Below are 21,278 nucleotides of genomic sequence, written 5' to 3' on the forward strand. Positions count from 1 at the left end.
AGCAACACTGATGAACTATTTAGTTTACAATACTATTATGTCTGAGAATGCTTTTATGATAATCTTGTGGCAGAAGGCATGGCTAGAGTAAGGATGAAACAGTAGTAGCCACGAGCTAAAATCGGTGAAGTTGAGTGACAGCTACAATGGGATTTGATATGTTATTTCTGTGTGTGTGAATGGTTCATAATAAAAGGTAAAAAAAAAAAAAAAAGGATTTCTAATTCAAAACTGGAGACTGTTGATAACTTTTGAATGGCCAATTTTTCAGCTTTGAAAATTTCAAAGTCCAATTTCCATAGACATATATGCACATGAATATATATGCAATGGCTGTTCCTTCTATATACAGATTCTCTTAAAATCCTCTCTGAAAGAAACTACTCTTCTCTGTCTCCCCCAGTTTAACAAACCATAGAGTAGTATGCATTTGTTTTGTCACCCCCTACCATTTTAGACCATCATCCAAACAATACTTCCCGAAAACTTCCTCTCTATTTTATACACGTGCTTCATATCCTCAGAACTATTTGTCTTGACCTAAAGGATATTTCATGCTCTATGAAAATTCTAGAATTTGACCTATTATTACTACCTATGGTAGATTATAATTGTTTAACAAATATTTTTTCTTCTGCCTCCCACCCTACCTTCAGAGAGTGTATTTCTCTTTCCACTTAAGTTTGGGCTTGGTCATACAACCTGCTTTGGCCAAGGGCATATTAGAAGATATGATGTGACCAGAGGCTTCCGTTAACTTGTGTGACTGAGTTTGCCCTCTGGAGCCCATACATTTTGCCATGAGAAGAATATGCCTCTGTTAGCCACTGACCAGCCCAAGGAGAATGAAAAACACATGGAACAAACCTGGATTTAACCCATAGCTTGAAGCTAAGCTTAATGTAGATCCACCTATCATTCTCTCTCTCTCTCTCTCTCTCTCTCACACACACACACACACATACATACACATTATATATGTAATGGCTGTTACGTGTGTGTGTGTGTATGTGTGTGTGTGTGAGTGTGTATCTGAAATGACATTTGTAAGACTAGGGAAAGAGGCACGTTTCCAAAAGAATTGTGAGTGTGGATTTTAATACTGGAATTTGACTGGAATCAAAATATATAGAATCAAATACAGAGAAAAGCAATGAGGATTTTGAGGTAAATCCTAGCAATATTGCTACTAACATGGATTGGACAAAAAGAGATTGAATCAGTTGGAGAAGTGAAAATATCTCTCAACTTCCAGTTTTCCACAAGCTGAAAGTAGGATGAGTGACTTGTTCAGCAGCCAAGAAAGCCATATTTTTCAAAAGCTTCAGCTTCATAAGTTGAAATGGCCAAAGAGGGTGACTGTAAAGGAAGGGTAGATTCAAGCCATGGAGTATGAGGTACTGATAGGGATTCCCAGGGAGCGCATCTGGGACTTAATAAAGGAATACCCTTTACCATAGGTGACATTACACTAGCAGAATTCAAGGCGATGAAGGGAGTGTGCCTGCTGCATGGGTCGCATTCTTCCCTTCTCGCGTGAGTTCACCAGTTATCATTCCTTACTCCAGGATTATTTTGAGTTTGCATGTGTTTGGTGGGGGATTGGGGACAGGTAACTTGTCTTGTGAGTGTCTAGAACTGTACACCAACAAGACCTACAGTTGTACCTATATAGATAATAATATCCTAGACTTCAAGCCTGATGTCATGATTAGATGGGACTTTACAGTTTCCACAAGAGAGCTGAGTGTATCTTGCCCAAGGGATGGACATGAATATTTATGAACAGGACAGATTATTGTTCAGCAAATATTCACTTTCTCTCTAACACCTCACCTCCATGCCAGAAGTATAAGTCTCTATGCCCTTGACTTTAGACTTAACCATATGATTTGTTTTGGACAACAGGATGTTGTCTGGCATGAAGCTAAAAGTATGTTTGCCCAGTCAGGCTTTCCCTCTTGTGCTCCACCTTTTGCCATGAGAAGAGCTGGTCCCCAAAAAGATGAGAGTTTTGTGACACTGGCTTGAATCCAATCCAAAGCTTTCAGTCAAGCTCAACTGAAACCAGCCAAGATCAGCTGAGTTCAAGACAACAAGCAGACAAATGAGTGAAAATCAGCTGCATGGTTGTTTTTTTGTTTGTTTGTTTGTTTTGCCACTGGGTTTTGGGCTGATCTATTACATGGGATTATGGTAATCCACGTCTGAAAAATATACTATTCTGAACCTTAAATTCATTTATAGCACACCAACATCCATGTTTCTGATTTTACAGTACTCTGGCAGCATGATTCCTTGATGACCATTCTAGTTAACTGGAGAATATTTAGTTTAGCATAGACTTTGGAGTCAGATGCATAAGAATTTGAACCTCAATTTGGTCATTTTCACGCCTTTCAGAAATGACTTGTCCTTCTTGAATTTTAGTTTCCTTATCTAGAAAATAAGCAAACTTAGATTTCAGTCATACAAGAGTTGTGATGATTCAATGAAATACACAAAGTCAATGAAAAAATATTATATCTCTCCCATATGCTGGAGAGGCATATCTCATCTTACTGTGCTTTGCATTCCTGCATTTGGCAGACTTGCATTTTAAAATTTTTTTTTTGTTTTTTACAAATTGAAGGTTTGTAGTAACCCTGTATTGAGCAAATCTATTGGTGCCATCTTTCTACAGCTTTGCTCACTTTGTGTCTCTGTGTCACATTTTACTAATTCAATATTTCAAACTTTTTCATTATTATTATATTTTTATTGTGATCCGTGATAGTGATTATGACTTATTGAAAATGGTTATCAATTTGAACAATAAAATATTTTAATTTAAATATGTACTTTTTTAAACATATGCTATTGCACACTTAATAGACTACAATATAGTGTAAATGTAACTTTTGTATGCAGTGGGAGACTAAAAAATTCATTGGACTCTTTTTTTATTTTAAGATTTTATTTATTTATTCATGAGAGACAGAGACAGAGACAGAGAGGCAAAGACACAGGCAGAGGGAGAAGCAAGCTCCACCCAGGGAGCCCAACACGGGACTCGATCCCAGGACTCCAGGATCCCTGGGTTGAAGGCAGACACCCAACCGCAGAGCCACCCAGGCGTCCCTCATTTGACTCATTTTATTGAGATATTTGTTTTACTGCAGTGGCCTGCTGCTGAACCCACTGTTTCTCTGAAGTATGTCTCCATAGCACGAGGCTTTGCATATAAAGAATTCTGCTCTCATGTAGATTGAAGACCAGTAAAGAATTCAGACTTAAACCCATTTCCAAAAACAAATTAAGAGACATATATTGGTCCCCACCAAGTTTAGAGTCTAGCAAAGAAGTCAGGTTTGAACTCCTGTGCAAAAGAGAACAAAAGTCCAAGCAACTCAAATCACACCATACCAGCTCAAACCAAGCCTAGTGGGGCACCATCCATCAGAGAGGAAGGTTGGAGACAAGGTCAGTCACAGGAATATGGGCCTCATTTCCCATTCATCCTCTGGCAGCACGGATACTTGGAATCTGGGCAAGCATCAGACTCTGGGGAAAGGTAAATTCTTGCGGGGCTTTTAAGCTGCATGGTTAAGGAGGAATCTCTCCCACTAATGGTTTGATCAGAAGGCCCCGATCAAGGATATGACATTAGAGCCCAGATTTAGGCCTTATCTTGCAGAGTTCGTGTTTTTATTTGGAATAACACAAGCTCCTCTTTTGTTGTGATCAGGTTTGCAGTTCAAGGTTTACAGTTCCTGCTGAGTGAAGCAAGCCAGGGGAAGGATTCACCGCATTAATATTCATGGTTGGGGCTGAGATCCAAACAATGGAGTTGACCAAGATTGATGGTCTTAAGCAGTGGGCCTTGCCAAGTTTGCATGAAGCGTTGCGGAAGCCTCCTTCCACGGGGGCCTACAGAGATCAGTCAGTACTCAGTCCATACCCTGATCTTAAGGGAGTGCCCCCTCATTATCAAGCTACCCTGCCAGTAATGCTCCCCATTTCAGGCTCTAATACCTGAGGCGCTGGCCCCTCATATTCCAGTAGGAAACACTCAAGGATGGTGAGGAATGCCAGGTTCCATATCTAGTGGGCATGAATCACGTACATAGAAGCAGGCAAGAGAGAAGCATTTGTAACATTAGCCTGGGAAGCACATAAAGTCTAACAATGCTGGGGTCTGGGTGGCAGTCCTGAGGTCTCAGAAATTCTACTAGGACTTAGAACATTGCTCCCAAGTCCATTTCAATGATTGAGGATTTTTTTTTTTTTTTCTGAAACAAAGACAAACTACGCTGCATGGCTTGCTCGGCCTTAGATGCTAGGATCCATAACTGACAGTCTCTAATTAAGAATTAAGTCTCATAGCAAATCTCTAGTCCCAAGGAACTCCCGACTGAGAGAACCAGTCACAGGCCTTAGCCCCCAAGGAGTGAACTGGCTCTGATCTCCTGCTTCATATGGGGTAATTCCCATTAGATCACCCGAGTCTAATTCCCAGACTCCTTTCTGACTTTGGTCTACAAGCAAAGTCCTCACTTACTGATTGTATTTATGTACGTTCTGGTTCACAGAGACGTTCATCTCATTCTTACAACGGACTCCTTCCTTTTGGAAATATCTACCATTGCTTGATGTTTGGAAGGGAGTGTGTCGGGGTACGTTTGTTTAGTATTTGTTATGCGTGAACTCCCAAGACCTCTGCATCGAAGTCTCCTTATATTCTTTTTTAATAATAGTATATTATTGAGTATATTATTATTGAGTATATCAAGCCAAACCATGACCCTCTTTATTACACGTGTGTCCTTATTATTTTCCTTTTTCAGTGCCCATGCTCTTTACTTTTCCAAATGGTCCTTCTCTGTTTTGTCATTTTGTTCAAATTCTGTTCATTTTTTCCTATTCAACTCTCAAGTCACTTTCAGAAAGCATTCCTTATTCCTACCAGCCAGAAGTAATACTCCCAGCTCTGACTTAATATGACACTTTGTCTCTTTGAGAACCCATTAAATATCCTTTCAACAAATTTTTAGGGGCCTATACTGTATCAATACATGTACTTTGTTCTGCCACCAATAGAAGTATAATTCTGACATCTTGTATATTATGCCTATTTATTATGCAAATGAGTTATTTCCCCCATTGAGGTAAAAGTTCCTTGAAGCCAAAAAGTCTGTTTCATTCTATTTATTCTATTTTGGCCTCTTTTTGCAAAAGTAATACTCACTGAACTAATACAAATTGAATAAAGGAATAAATTCATGAATAAGTCAGATGATATTTTCTCAGCCCCATGCAATTGCACTTACTGAGAATGACCATGTTTTCTACATTTTGGGCTCTCAGGGTCTAGAAATGTGGTCTGTTAAATAGTCACATTCAACAGGTAACTGTGGAGAGGGATAATGGTGTTATTTCAAATCATAGTTTAGTCAACTAAGGTGTGCAAAACCTCGTCACAATATAAAGTATATTTTTAAACCATCATATTATAAATATTCTATATTCAAAGGGCTAAAAAGTATGTTTTCCATTCATGTCTCAATCCTGAACTAGAACAACTTTGCTCCTTTCCTTCCTGTTGTAATGTATGCTTTATTGTTTTCCTTTGGAATTTTAATCAATCTATCTTCCCCCATTGTGCTAAATTATTTCTTATTTTATCTTTACCGTTATGTAAAATCCTCCAGAAAATTATTTGAAGACTCTGTTACTATTTTTCATCTTCCAATCGGATTTCCCTCTTCTGATGAAGCAAATGCAGATGCCTTTCTTCTAAATTCTCATATTTCTTCCTTTAATGCTCACTGTGTGGTTTCCTCTCATTCCTCTGCCATGAGATTGATGGAAAGGCAATTGTTGGTTCTAAACAATACCTGTTTAAGCCCCAGATAAATAAAGTTTTGATGAGAGTCATATTCTTCTTAAGACATCTAAGGACACTTTATTTCTCTTGCTAGTAATAATTTTTGAAAAAAACACTATTTTATATTTTAATGTTTTTGACTTCTTCATGCTGTCTGCAGTTTTCAAAAGTTACACACATAAGGGCAAAGTTAAGAATTATCAGAAATTATCAGATTCAGAACTACTGATTAAATACTTTTCAGAAGACAGGAGTTTTACAGGGTGAGGGGAATATGTGGGTAAGATAATTGAATGTAGTTACCTTAATCTTTATAACACACTGCTCCCAACTTCATTGCCTTTTATTCCTGCAGCTTCCCTGACACTAAAGCACTTTCCATTTGTTCAGTGAAAATTTAATAAAAGGAGAAAACTGCTATGTTATTTTCCCAAATGTTTACTGTGTGCATTTTTCATTTGCCAATGTTTTGATTGGCAGCTTTATATGACCCTGGATTTTAATTTTATATGAAATTTGATGGGAAGTATATTTTAGAAGTCATAATCAAAAATGACTGCAGCTCCCCTGTGTCTTTCTAAGAAAGCTTTTGTTTCCCTAAGTAGAGGCGAATAGTCCTGAGACACAATGAGAAGGACTGCACTGACTGGCCATGAGCTCTTTTGCTATTTGTGGAAATAAGTAAATAATTGCAAATCTCTTGAAACATTACTTTGGTGGAAATAATTTAGTACAAATTTGTTACATTTTTATAAGTTTCCTGAAATCTCCTGCATGGCTTTCTTTTTGGGGGGAGGGGGGAGGGGGGAGGGGATAGGTGGAGGAGGGTCTTTTGAAATGCCTTCTGACTAGATAGACCATAGAATAATGGGGGCAATTGCCTCACAGTGAAGAAGCTACTTTCATTATTGCCTTTGGTTATCATGCTCAAGACTCTCTGTTCTATGTTCTCTAGCATCTAGCTACGGCATGTGCAAGTGTGGCCCATGGACCAGGGCATTGGCAGCCCCTGGCAACTTGTTACAAACTCCGAGTCATAGATCTGAGGGGGGACCAATAATCTGTATATTAAGATAAACCTCAGGAAAAAAAAAGAGAGAGAGAAACCTCAGGTAGGGGTGCCTGGGTGGCTCAGTTGGTTAAGCATCTGCCTTCTGCTCAGGTCATGATCTCAGGGTCCTGGGATGAGCCCTGTGTGGGGCTCCTGCTCAGCAGGGAGCCTGCTTCTCCCTCTGTCCCTCCCTCCCAGCTCATTCTCTCTCTCTCTCTCAATCTCTCTCTCCTCCTCCCTCCCCCCTTTTCTATCTCTCTCTCTCTCTCTCAAATAAATAAATAAATAAATAAATAAATAAATAAATTCTTTTTTTAGTAAAAATAAATAAATAAAAGAAACCTTTGCCTTTCGAATTTTGAGAAACACTGCTTTAGATAAATCTGTTGTATATTTTCAGACTATTCCCACACTTTTAATCAGCAGATTTTAAATGTTCCTTACGCCCCAACTTAGTTCCTCTTACCATGAAGTTCATATGGTCTAGGCATCCAGAGAGGGGAGTTTTCATTACAGTGGTGAGGAAGGGCATCCCAAATTTCTAGCTAATATAAAGCTATCACTTTTTGCAGCATTGTTTCTTTATTTTCACTATTTGGATAGAAAAACTGCCCAAACTCTATCATGTTATTTCCTAATCTCTGAAGATAGGGTGAACTAAACATAATTAAATCTTTTCTTAATAAATACTCGTCATTATTATGAACTTCCACAATAACACTGCTGGAAACACAAATAAGCTTAAAAGTTAGTGAGTTATTCTGGCATTAATAAATCTAAGAGGACTTTCAACAGACTACTATGCTGCTTTAATTCATTTATCTCTTAATTTAATTAACTTCTTTCTCCCTGTACCCTCCCCTCCATATTGTCCCTTTTTCATTAAGTTTCACCGCTTTACATGGGATTTCTTCTTCCCACTCATCCTATGTGTATGCTTACACAGCCCTCGCCTTATTATGGCAGGCTGCTCTTTCTCGTTTTACTGTGTTTATTTTTGCTGTTGTCTAGAATTTTTCTTTTCCTTGTTTCTGCTTTTTCTTTTCCTATGACATATTATCCTACCTGATAGCTTTAGTCTTTTAAATTACAATATTTAGTCCATTTACATTCAAAATACAAAAATGATACATTTAAGTTTATATTTACTATCTATCGATACAATCTCTATATCCATATATTTCCATTGAACCACCTGTTTTATGCTACTTGGTTCTTATCTGATTTTTGCATTAATAAAATTGCTTTATTATTTTATTTCCTCTCTAAAATGTAATAATTGAAAATTTTTAATATTATTGCTGCAGTTACTCTAGCTTATACATTTTTGATTTATTGAGGTCTTATAAAAATTAATAATTTCACCACTTTCCAAATCATGTTAAAATTTTAGAATATTTTAATCCCATTTACTTTTTAAAATCATATTTTATTATTCTCATGCATTTTAATTGTACTTACATATATATTTAAATTCTACACACATATATATTTCTATTCTCAGACATATTACTATTGTTTTTACATTATTGTGTTTATACACTGTTATTGTATTATGTCCAGTCAGTATCCATTTGTATTTACCCAACTATTTACCCCTTGTGTTGCTCTCCATTCCTTTGTGTAATTTTATATATCTTTATACTTTTCAGATTGCAATTTTCTTTTAGCACTTTATGATGTTACCCTATTATCTTTTGCTTCCATCGTTTCTGTTGATGAGTCAGCTGTCTGTTTCATTGTTACTCTGTTGAAGGTAATATTCTTCCCTGGTTACTTTTAATTTTTTTTTTTTCATCTGGTTTTCAGTTATCTGGCTATGTGTCAAGGTGTGTTTCTCCTTATATTTGACCTACTCAGGCTTATAGAATGTCTTGAGTCTGTGGGTTGGGGTGTTTTGTTTGAGAAAATTCTTAGAATTATCTCTCAAAATATTACTTCTTCCTCACATTTGTTTTCATTATTTCTGGGACTCCATTGACACATACACAAGACATTCTCCTTATCACAGAGGTCCAGAAGGAACATCTGCTCCTGGATGGGGTCAAATAGTCTGCAAAAGAAATGTGCTGCTGAGGCCATGAAATCAGAGGAGCTAATACGAAAAAACAGAACCTCAGAAAAATGAGGTATACACGCAGTTGCTTTTACTCAGTAATTTAGATTCTTGAGTAGGTAAAAGACTGAGAATCCAGAGTTCAAAGTGTCCACTTTTCACACATCTCATGGATTGCTAAATCAAAGAAAAGAAGTTATTTGTTTATTTATTTATTTTAGGAGGATGGTCAGATTTCAGATCCTGTTTTCTCATGTCCTGCAGTACAATAATATAGTGCACATACCATTGGCTCTAAATTTAAGTACATCTGCATTTGAATCCTGGCTCCACTGTAAGTATATGACCTAGGGATACCTGGGTGTCTCAGTAGTTGAGCATCTGCCTTGGGCTCAGGTCGTGTTCCTGGGGTCCTGGCATCGAGTCCTACATTGGGCTCCCTATAGGGAGCCTGCTTCTCCTTCTGCCTGTGTCTCTGCCTCTTTCTGTGTGTCTCTCATGAATAAATAAATACAATCTTTAAAAGAAAAAGAAAGTATAGGACCTAGAATACATCAGATAATCTCTCAGAAAATGTTTAGACATATATAAGATTGGAATAATCATAGTAAAAATAGTTTGGACAACTGAATTAAATGTGTTTGGCATGAAGTAGGCCTTCAAAATGGCACCTACTGCTAGTGAGGAATGCCTAAATCATCACTGTTAACCTTTACATGATTGATGAATTAGTATCAGGTGCTTTAAAAATAGTACTATTCTCTGTGCTGAATCAGAGGCCTCTGACTGAAACTTTGCAATAATGACTCAGATGTGAACTAAAAGACAGGAGTGATATCATCTGATTTCTACATGACCAAATTGGTCAGCTCTCTAGGCTCTTATCTGTAGATGTGAGTGTGATTCTGTAGGAATGTGAATTCTCAGACCGGTCCTAGCCCTCATTTTACCGTACTAGCATTTCTTGATCTGTGTTTACTCATGTTGGAGACTCTAAGACAAAGAACTTTATAGGAAACAGGGAAAAATTGTTTCCATAGGTCCATGTATCATACTTTGATCATATTCGAAATGTTTGGGATGTGTACATGCTTTAATATTTATTAAGCACTTACTGTGTGTCAGACACTAGTCCGATTATTGCACATCTATTAATATGCTTTACTCCTCATAACAATGCTGTGAGTTAGGTACTACTGCAATCCTTATCTTGTAGATGACAAAGCTAAATGAAATGGATATTTTAAATAATTTTTCCAACATTTCACAACTGGGATGTCATAGAACCAGGATAACAACCCTGGTGGTCTAGTTCTTAATCACTATTAATAATGGCTTTCACAATTACTACTATTTTCATTATGAACATTACCTGAGGGTTTGGAATATTGGCTGGTTAAAATCATTACTCATTATGGCCAGGAAAAGGAATGTTTGTAGGTTTTCTTACAACTAAACTTGGGAAATTCATTGTCTTGTCATGCATACATTAATAAAAATTCCCTGGGGAAAGCCATGCTATTCTTTTAAAACTATATTGTAACTCATCTCAATGTCAGATAAGTACAACCCTAAAAGTACATAAAAATATACACTGGAGAATTTTTTATCATAATTTAATATTTTTCAAGTGCTCATAGAATAATAGCTCCATATTTGGCAGTCGTCTATTTCTAGTATGAAATGCTTTCCTGGATCTATTTCTTCAATAATAAATATTTTTGAAAAAGGGTTATTGTTATAAGAGAGTACCTCTTTGAAATTATGTGATGTTAATTAACTCCCTTATTCACACCAAATCATAACGTTGGTTGGGAATCTTCTTGTATTTCTGCTCTACTCCTCACCTATTTAATTGAAAATCCTCACAGACAGATTATGAAAAGGTTTAACAGTGTACTTATATTTTCAAAAGTATAGCAAAATTAAAATTCTGTGAAATAAAACCCAACATTTAAAATAGCAAATTTAAAATTGTCAGCAAGTGTTTTGGACGTGTGAGTAGGACAGCCAGTCTATCTATTCATTGTGCATATCCAACCCCATCATTTTTTTTTTTAACCTTAGGTGCCAGTGGAAGAGTCATCAGAGTCTAGGTGAAACCAACCTGAAATCAAGATTAACTCACAGTTTGGAAGGTTTCCTAGAATATAAAAATTCAGAACACAAATGCCACTGGTCTGATGGCCTCGCCAAAACCCTAGCTATTAGATGTGTTATATGCGAACAGTCAGATTTTTTGAGAAAAGGGGTAGAAATGGAATCCATGAAACATTTTCTGTCTTTCTGCGTTATGTTCGTAGCATTCTATGTTAACTAAACGTGTTCTTTTCACAAACTCTCTCTTCTGTTACTTGCACATTTGGGTAGCAGCCATTACCATAAGCTGGCTTCAGGAAGCTCAAATATGTGAAATGTAAAGAATAAAAAATCTGGCCACTTTTTCCAGGCTCAGGTTTTAAGCACATGAACCTAATCCTGGTGTTCTCTGGGTTCTCTTCCTTCTGCCAGTCGCAATTTCTAATTAGCTCTCCCAATAGAGGAAGAAGATGGATTATATTTTAATATCTAGAGACTAAAATTAGTTTATATTTTAGCAAGTTAGCACTTCTTAGCAGTTGATTTACTCTTGAAGCTACAAAATCTGTGAGCTTGCAATTAATCATACGTTGGTCATTTTCTTTCAAAAATGTTCAGTTTGGCTGTCTGTATCATAATAGGGGAAAACATGTAATTTATGCAGTTTAGAAATTATAGCCCTGTGTTTAACTATGTCATAATATATTTTCTCACCCGCTCATTGTTCTTAACACTATAAAAGAATGTCATTTCACTGGGATTTATTTAAGCAAAACCTTTAAAGTGAGATCCCTAGCAAAACAGTAACCTCTTGGAGTTGTGCTTTATTTTTCTTTAAATGGTTGCTTTTAGGATTGGTTTTGACCACTCTTGATTTTGTGGCAACTTTTAAAAATGCATTTTTAAACAGAGGAGCACATTCTTGGCTTTCTTCTTGCAAAAACAATACTTTATCTTCTGAAAATTGTCTTTAATATTCTCATGTGCATAACACATGTAAAAGTATTATGTTAATATGCAGATACACAAAACAACTCCCCGGTGGCAACATGATAATTTAAAGACACTATAAATTCAAAGCAATAGATATCTTTTAATTCACTGAATTTTTTTAAAAAACGGGCATTTGTTTGAAAATCAAAAAACAGTACATATTTTAAGCGGTTTCCCCAACTAACCTCTGCCAGAAAATTAACCCAAAAACTGTTTGACATCCTTGAATAGTATATCACAATGCTGCCAGCATACTGATCACTCACTGTGCTCTGAAACAAATCAATTAGCCTGCCAATTGTGTTCATTAGAATTCATTCATATCTTTATAAAAAGTTAATTAAAAGTAAGAGTGAGGAGAAAATCATGTCTAACATTCTTATTAAATCCAAATTACCAAAGTAATTTCAAATCTAAATCAACAATCCTTACTAAAACTCTCCCTCCAAAGGTACAGTATACCTAAAAAATCAGATAAAGCAGATGTGAACCTGTAACTCTTTGAGAAAGATTTCCAAATTATTTATTCTATTATTATGACAGTGATGATTATATTTTCTTGCCGATTTCCCATTATTCTGGTAAAGGTGTCTCTTTTTGGCTAAACCTCTGAATTTTATTAGCATAGGTGAATGCTGAGACTAGCACTGTACCTCATTTTGCAAGAAACTCAGCTTAACATAACATTTTAAAATGAGTGACAGCACAGAATAACCAGTGGAACATGGCATTCTAAACCAAATGAAATTATCTTGATATAAGGACCACAGCGTGTAGAAACCAGCTGCCAAAACAGAAACAAGTCGGCAAGCCGTAGCTTTCCGATTCCTAAGAGAGACTCTATTCCTGACATAATATCTAAATGCCTCTGGTAGAGCTGTTAAAAGCAAAAAGTGTTTGAATGTGAAATGTTCTGACTATAACACGAGGCTCTCTGGCCCAGCCCATCCCTTCCATGTTGGGGAAGGTACCAGTCCCTTTTGTTTCCAGAGGTCCAAGCGAGAGCACCCTCTGAGGGTGGAAGAAACGTCCTGACAAGCCTCGGAAAGCTTGAGACTAATTTCATATTCAGTTCTTGGCACTGAGGTCTGGGTGGAGGTGGGCAGGTCCACCCTGCCTTTCAGTCTCATTAATCATTTGGCTTTCCCTGGCTGCTCGCAGCATCTTCTGGAGGAACCCTTCTCTTTATTCATTCAGACAACCCTTTGGATTAAACAGAGCCAGCTAAATGTCAAAGCAAATCTGAGTCTTGATGCAGATAATCATTTCAATAATATTTCTCCATTTGTGCCCAAACACCAGGGGAATAAAGCTTTTCTGCTGTCAGGTACTGTAAGACTGCAGTTGGTGTAAATGCTTGACACTGAGCCAGATGGCTTAGCCGTGCCTCAAACATATGTTCAACAAGCAGGCTTGCACACATTGGAATTTTATTATTTTGAACTGGTGAGGCTTGCATATTTATTTACTTGACCCCCTTTGGTGTCACTTTGGTATTAAAACAATCAGTTATAAAGCTTCTCCAAGCAATAGGGTAGGGCTAGTTTATAAACTACTTGTCAGCTTCATATCACCACCTGCAGTGAAGTATTCCTCATCTGTGGCCTCCTCGTGATAATTTAAAGAAGAAAGGTGGCAAGGTGCATTTGGCTGAGGGAGGGTGGAGATGGAAATTGAAGGAGAGGATGCCGGCCGGCCCCCAAAATAAAGATGAGTGTACCCTTTCCCAACTCAACTCTCAATATGACCCGGGGACAACTAATTTTCTCATATATTACCATGTATACATTTCACTCACAAAAGCTTGTCTGGGCGTTAGGGAAATCAACCATGAATATGCACAGCTGTATATACCCTTCAAAATATCAGAGATAAAAAAAAAAATATCAGAGATAAATCTAAATATGTGTACACACAAACACACACGCACACACACCTTTGCACCTACTATCATATAGATGTGTAACTGTATGTTTACATGTGTAATAAAAATGAAAACTCATGGTACTGTTTTGCCAAGGAAGAGCTTGCAGTCATTATAAATATTTATCATGCGGCTAATATATTCCTCAAAATAAAATGTAAGTGGTTTACTACTTAGTGAAAAATTTATGTATATAAAAGCTAATTTCATATGATTTTATAGGTTCAAATGCAGCATTAAAAACTATGAATATTGCAAATGAAATATGCAGGTTTCTGTATGTAGATTCTACACCATGTAAATAAATTTCTACCCATAATAAAATGTTGTCTTAGGGATTTTAGAGCTCATCAATTCCAACACTTTAATAGAAAGAAAAATCAGGCCCAGAGAAGTCCATTGATTCACTCCAAATCACACAACAAATAAATGTGCATCAACTCCCACACCTTCCACCTTTTTTCCATGTTACATACATCTGCCCTCCCACAGGGTAAACTTTTGGTGAACAATTGCCCTGTTAGGAGACATAAATCTCCATGAGACAAAATGCTCCTAGGAGAGTTGTTCTCAACATTATCAGACCAAATACACCCCATTTTCTAATAAACATATCTCAATCCTCGCATTACTACCCTGAACTAAAATTCACAGATAGTAAAACTTAATCTACATAGATAACTTTTAAACATCAACTCAATGCCTTAACTATAATATAAAGAACAAATGAAAGAAAATCAGTAATTGATGGAATATGTACATATGTGGTAGGGAGTTGATATGTTAAACACTTGGAAACAACTATACTAGATAATACAGGAAAGTAATTAGACACTCCCCCCTTTAAAACTTGTCATGAACACAGAGCTACAAAATGCAGGGTATATAGTCAGTTACTCAAATACCATGAAGGATTGTTGCTGATGATTGACAAGATTTTCCATGAGGGTGAGCTAAATCTTGGTAAAATTCCAAACCAAATTGCAAGCACTGAAATTTTATTATTTTGATTACTCTTGTCGTATATGTGTTTTTGCATTCTTAGAAAATTTTGCAGGTATTAAAACTGTGCAGATGTTCTTCTTCTTAATATGTAAATTGAAATAGGTTCTAGGCTCCAATCATTACCAACAGGATTTTCAACTCCCTAAATGTCTACCTGGAGGAATATTTGAAGACTGTGCAGTGTTCAGGACAATTCTTTTTTGTAGACACTGTGAAGTATAGCATGTCTAACATCCTACCTCCTGTCCAATAAGCAACATTAGTTCTCCTCCATAACCGCAACAACCAAGAGTGTCTCTAGAACTGTCATCAGGGAATGTTGTGTTTAGGGTTTCTTCAGCATAGGAGTCAAGGTAACTAATATCAAAGCCATGAAAAAGTTCATCATATATGGAGAATATATCATTCCAAATGAATTTTTAATTTTAAACATTATACATGCCTGAATTTACATTCTTTATACATCTGTAGAAAGAAATTGCATTTTAAAATCATGAGCTTGAGTGTCTTTGCAAATAGGTAACAACACAATTTCAAAATCAGAAGTCCTAAACTAACACTAATATGAAATATAGTTTAATTTAAAATGTAATTCATGTTAAATTTAATATTGCTTTAATTACATTTTATAAAAACCCAATACTTAAAAACATTATTTTTTGTAATAACATGTTTTTCTTATGTATGAATAGTGAATAAATGCTATTTACTCATAGAGTTTACAAAAGATTTTTATGTCAGTCTGGGGAAACAGTACAACTTCCTTTGGAAATGAAAGATAACACATTATGAAACGTAACTTGTGTTAGTTATCCTACACATTTGCATCTTTATATTGGCTTGTGATTCATAGCAATCAGACCCAATAATTATGTACTTTCTGAATTCTTAATTGACAAGAATGCTGAGAATTCCTTTTGAAGATTTTATTTATTTGTTGAGAGAAAGAGCAAGGGGAGAGGCAAAGGGAGAGAGAGAAAATCTCAAGCAGACTCCTTGCTGAGTGTGAAGCCCCAATGTGGGGCTCAATCCCAGGACCCTGATATTATGACCTGTGCTAAAATCATGAGTCCAACTCTTAACCAGCTATGCCACCCAGTAGCCCCAAGAATTCCTCCTTATGTGATCCATTAGAAGCTTTGAACCCTCTCGACCTACTTGTATATCAGCAACCTGCTACACAATCTGTAAGAGACTACCTCATTATATATGTAGTTCTGATACATCATGACCCATAATACATCTTATCTGTTCACTTTCTTTTCTGAATTGTTTAACTTTGAACATCCTTCTACAAAAAAAAAAAAAAAAAAAGATGCCATCCACCTCTTCCTCACTTCTTGGTTGTACATTCACTGTGTGTCCAAGATCGTTGCCATGTCCAAGAAGAAACAGGCACAAATGAGGAACAATAGCCCATTTCTCTGTCATGACAGTTCTACACTGAAATGTATGGGTACCTCTTTCTCTTTTTAAAATCACTTCATGGGATCCCTGGGTGGCGCAGTGGTTTGGCACCTGCCTTTGGCCCAGGGCGCGATCCTGGAGACCCAGGATCAAATCCCACGTGGGGCTCCCGGTGCATGGAGCCTGCTTCTCCCTCTGCCTGTGTCTCTGCCTCTCTCTCTCTCTCTCTCTGTGTGACTATCATAAATAAATAAAAATTAAAAAAAAAATCACTTCATGTCACTTGGCCAGTCCCAGGGCTCTAAAACATATGGAAAACTATCAAGTATAAGAGCATTCACAGTACAGCATTATGCTTAAGCTTGAGCATGCCACGTCCTAACCGAATTAACAATCAAGTCACTGTGATTTAGACTAGGAATAAGATTGTAGAGCCATCTTTCATTCCCTATCATAGCACAGAATAGATTACTCCTCTTCTGAGATTATTGTGCCAATAATATGTCCAGTCCTACCAATGAGACTGTTTTTCTCAACCGAAATAGCTGGATTAATACAAAAATAACTCCACTTGTGATGGGAGACAAAAAAGAATGAAACTTGGAAGCTTTGTGGCTGGATAGCTGTAACATTATTAAGTATGTGTAATTTATTCTTTAGCTCGTACATGGGTTGTAGGGGATGATTTTCAAAGATGAGAACAGAAAATGACAGAGATAAGCACCTAATCTATTGTTTCCCAGGCACAGTCCTCTTTTTCCCACTCACAACCAAGTTGGCAGGATGAATACCCAAACCCAAAGGGCTGAGAGGCGAGATTGGAAAGATCATTGAATCTGAGCATCCATGTAGACACAAACAGCTGTTGCCAGGTTGATGTGGTCCTGGCTTTGACGGTGGAGTAATCAGTGGGGAGACTATTTCATGCAACTGAACAGCCAGAGAGAACATAGAGATGAGATCTGAGGGCATAGAGCTGGACAGATCCTTTAGAGCAGCATTTCTCTCATTTATTAATGTGTTATTCTTCAGAGACCTGGTTAAAATACAGATTCTGGTTCAGCAAATGGCATAGCTTATGTTGGGTTTTTCTAACAAGTTCTCAGGTGATGCCACTGCTGCTGACCTGTGAACCACACTATATGTAGTAATGCTTCAGAGCCCGGGAAACATAAGACCTATTGTTAGAATTGGGAGGCTGGTGGGGAAATGTAACCTAGTGATGTAACGCAAAGGGAAATTCGAGAAGGAAATGCTGATGAGCACGAGGAAACAGAAACCTTGTGAGGTTAACCTCAGACATCAAGAACAAAGTACAACAGGTAAAGAAAAGTCATCCTCCCCCTGACCAGAGAGAGAAATAAAAACCAACCAGCACTTTGATGCCATGCATAAATGTGCAAATGGAGCAACATAGAGCAAGATGAAAGATAGAGGCAACATAAGAGCAGTCAAGGTGGATTGCCTTTGTATATTTTTAAAAGATTTTATTTATTTATTCACGAGAGACAGAGAGAGAGAGGCAGAGACACAAGCAGAGGGGGAAGCAGGCTCCCCAGGGGGAGCCCGATGTGGGACTCCATCCCAGGACCCCAGAATCATGACCAGAGCTAAAGGCAGAAGCTCAAGCACTGAGCCACCAAGAAGCCCCGGTGGATTGCCTTTATCTTGTGTTTTGTAAACTTGACCTAAAAATATGCAGAGAAATAAAGATAATACTTTTAAAAAAAGAAAATAAGTAACTTATGATACAAGCATGAAAGCCAACAAGAAATATCAACAAAAAAATTGTATTTATACTGTAGGTCCCGATGGCTAAAAATTTCATCAATTTCTGGAGAGGAATCAATGCCAGTTAAAAGATTTATTCTGGTGTCCTCTATAATAAATTAGTTTTATAGATGCCTAAGAGAACACCCTAATAGTCAGTCTTTTTGCATTTAATTAAATATTTTGTTTTATTTCAAATGATAGCTTTCAAAGTTCTGAGTTTAAGAGATACTCTAAACAGGCACTGGGTGGCTTAGTTAAGCATCTGCTTAACTCCAACCAAGATGAGAAAGGAATATCCGAACAAGGGGGCACCCTGCAAGCCAACTTTAAAAATTGTGTTTGCCTACTCACCAATCATACCGAGGTTTCTGAGAAAGCATTTTCAAACCAAACTCCTTGGTTTCATTCAAGCTATGGGGAATGCACCAATTCTAATCAAGATTTTCCTTATAAAAGTATGTAATATCAGACAATATATAATGTATGCTTTAAGAAGACAGAGACCTTGGGCACAAATGGGCACTGAAAAATTTTTATCAGTTTTTATTCCGAAGGTAATAGATTTTGAAAGCCCCTGGAATTTAAGTTCATCTGGTAAAGAATTAGGATAAGGTAAACAAGTGTCCATTACTGAATGGTTTTGATCCTACATCTGTATCTTGCTAAACACTGTTGCATAGGAAATATTTCTTTTTTAAAAAATTTTAGGGGAGAGGGGCGCGTGGGAGAGGAAGGTCGCGAATAGGGCCTCTTGCTGCTCAGGAAATGTCTTCCCTTTCAGAATATGCCTCGCGCATGACTGGTCTGAGCACCCGGCTGTTGGGTGAAGTTGCCAGGCCAACTGACTCCAAATCAATGAAAGTGGTGAAACTGTTTAGCGAGCAGCCTTTGGCCAAGAGGAAGGAGACTTCTGACTGGTATCCAAATCACAACACTTCTTTTGCACTCATGGGGACACTACGTTTCCTTGGCCTCTATAGAGATGAGCATCAGGACTTCAAGGATGAGCAGCTGCGTCTCAAGAAGCTTCGTGGCAAAGGAAAACCTAGGAAAGGAGAAGGGAAAAGAGCCACAAAAAAGAAATAGTGCTGGTCCATCAGAAGAGAAAAGTTCTTCCTCAGCAGCTGACCACAGAAGAAGGTGTATTTATCTTTCTACTTGCTGGAGGAGTGTGAGCTTCCAAGACTGAAGAGTTTTTGGAGGAACACGATCATTTCTGTGTTGAAGTCCAATTCAGTCGAGTTGTAACTGGTTCCTTGGACACTTTCTAATTCTGCAAAGTTATTCTGGCTTTGGTTTTATACTGTGAGGTTTACCTCTTTCTCTGGAGAAATGAATGCATAGGTGGTTGAAGACAGACTCATTTGGGGTGGGAATGGAAGGTTGGGATCATGGGAGGAGACTCGTTAAATGAGCATCGTTTCATCTCCCCAGGATCCCATTACACCAGCCCTTACCTCTGCCATCCCCTGGCCCTTCAACCACTGTCTCCACCACCAAGCTCACAAAGTTTCTGAACCGTCCACGTCTCCTTGGAGAGTAGTATCTACTGAGCTAGATTTGGGGGAAAGGCTGTACCTGCTAAGAGAGTACTGAGTGTACACTACCTGCTGTACATAAGGTACTGGGGCCCTAGTAATACCATGGTTAGCAAGAGAAAACAGTCCCTACCTCATGGAACTTTGAGGCTTGTGTGAAAGATTAATATCATTACGTAAATAAAACTGTTTAAATGCTACAGAGGATCCCTAGGTGGCTCAGCAGCTTAGCGTCGCCTTCGGCCCAGGGTGTCATCCTGGAGTCCCAGGATCAAGTCCCACATCAGGCTTCCTGCAGGGAGCCTCTTCTCCCTCTGCCTGTGTCTCTGCCTCTCTCTCTCTGTCTCTCTCTCTCTGTCTCTCATAAATAAATAAATAAAATCTTTAAAAAAAAATGAAAAAAAATTTAAATTTAATTTAATTTTTTTTCATAGGAAATATTTCTGAATGAAGTAGTATCATGGACAATAAAATATAAAGCTTTTTATGACAAGCCAACACTAATTTTGTATTAATTTGGTTCTTTTTGTTTGTTTTTTTAAAGTTTTAAATTTTGATTCCATATAGTTAATATACAGTGTTATATTAGTTTCAAGTTACAATAGAGTGCTTCAAAAATTCTATGCATTACTCAGTGCTCATCGTGATAAATGTGGTCTGCAATGTATTAATTTTTATTATCATTTTGATACAGAAGACCACCTCTTATGTTCTGGAGAATACAAGCCTTTAGTGCAAAATTACTTGACAGTGATCTGAGATCTATAAAAATGTTAGCAATTGAATTAGATTCTAATTTGTGATTCATAAAACCATATTCCTCAATATTTATATACAAAATCCTTGTAATATGTACTTTTTTCCACAGATGACTTTAAATTGTATTCAGTAAATTGACTTCAACTTTAGCAGCTCCAGCACATACACATTGACCACCTACATAATACTCAGGAAAAACTAAATAAGTGAGAAAAAAAAATGTTAATAAAGAACAGAAAGCAGGGAGCTCTTTCGGAAATTAGGATATACTGTTGTCCCAACATGTGATAGGCCATTCTTTCTCTGGATCTCTCAGGGGCTCTAGGGAAAATTATAAAATGACTTATCCCCACTGTGAGATCATCCTCTCAGTCTAGCTTTCTTACTTTATGTATTAAATGTTTGGAACCGATTTTTTTTTTTAATGCTAAGTCTCTCTTCCCACCTAAGCTACTTCTTTTTCTTTCCTTTTTATTCTTGGCTCCTATTTCTCTCTCATATCCCTCCCTCATTTTAGCATCTTTAATCTTCCTACACCCACACACACAGACATGCACACACACACACACACACTCGTATCTACACCTATAATCCCTAGTGCACATGGAGAGCAAATACAACATGTCTAGTCTGATTTTTACTCGTGGGCCCTAAAAACTTTGCTCAATGTCATTTGCAATGAAAAGGATTAAAAGTAGCTAGCTATGGCCTCTCAAGGTTTCTATTTGTTTATGTCTTTGTTTTTAGCAGACAGTTTGGCTTTACTGACACTAGCACCATGATGGTATAAAACCAAGTACTCGTGATTTCAGGAACCAGAAATCGGC

General features: G+C 37.3%; 1 pseudogene; it reads left to right on the top strand.

Annotated features, from left to right (window-relative positions):
* Positions 1–18,919: 18,919 nt before the first annotated feature.
* On the top strand, positions 18,920–19,911 carry LOC140624548 (small ribosomal subunit protein mS33 pseudogene; annotated as a pseudogene).
* The last annotated feature ends 1,367 nt before the right edge of the window (positions 19,912–21,278 follow it).

This window comes from Canis lupus, chromosome 34 (assembly GCF_048164855.1).
Source record: "Canis lupus baileyi chromosome 34, mCanLup2.hap1, whole genome shotgun sequence".
Lineage (NCBI taxonomy): Eukaryota > Metazoa > Chordata > Mammalia > Carnivora > Canidae > Canis > Canis lupus.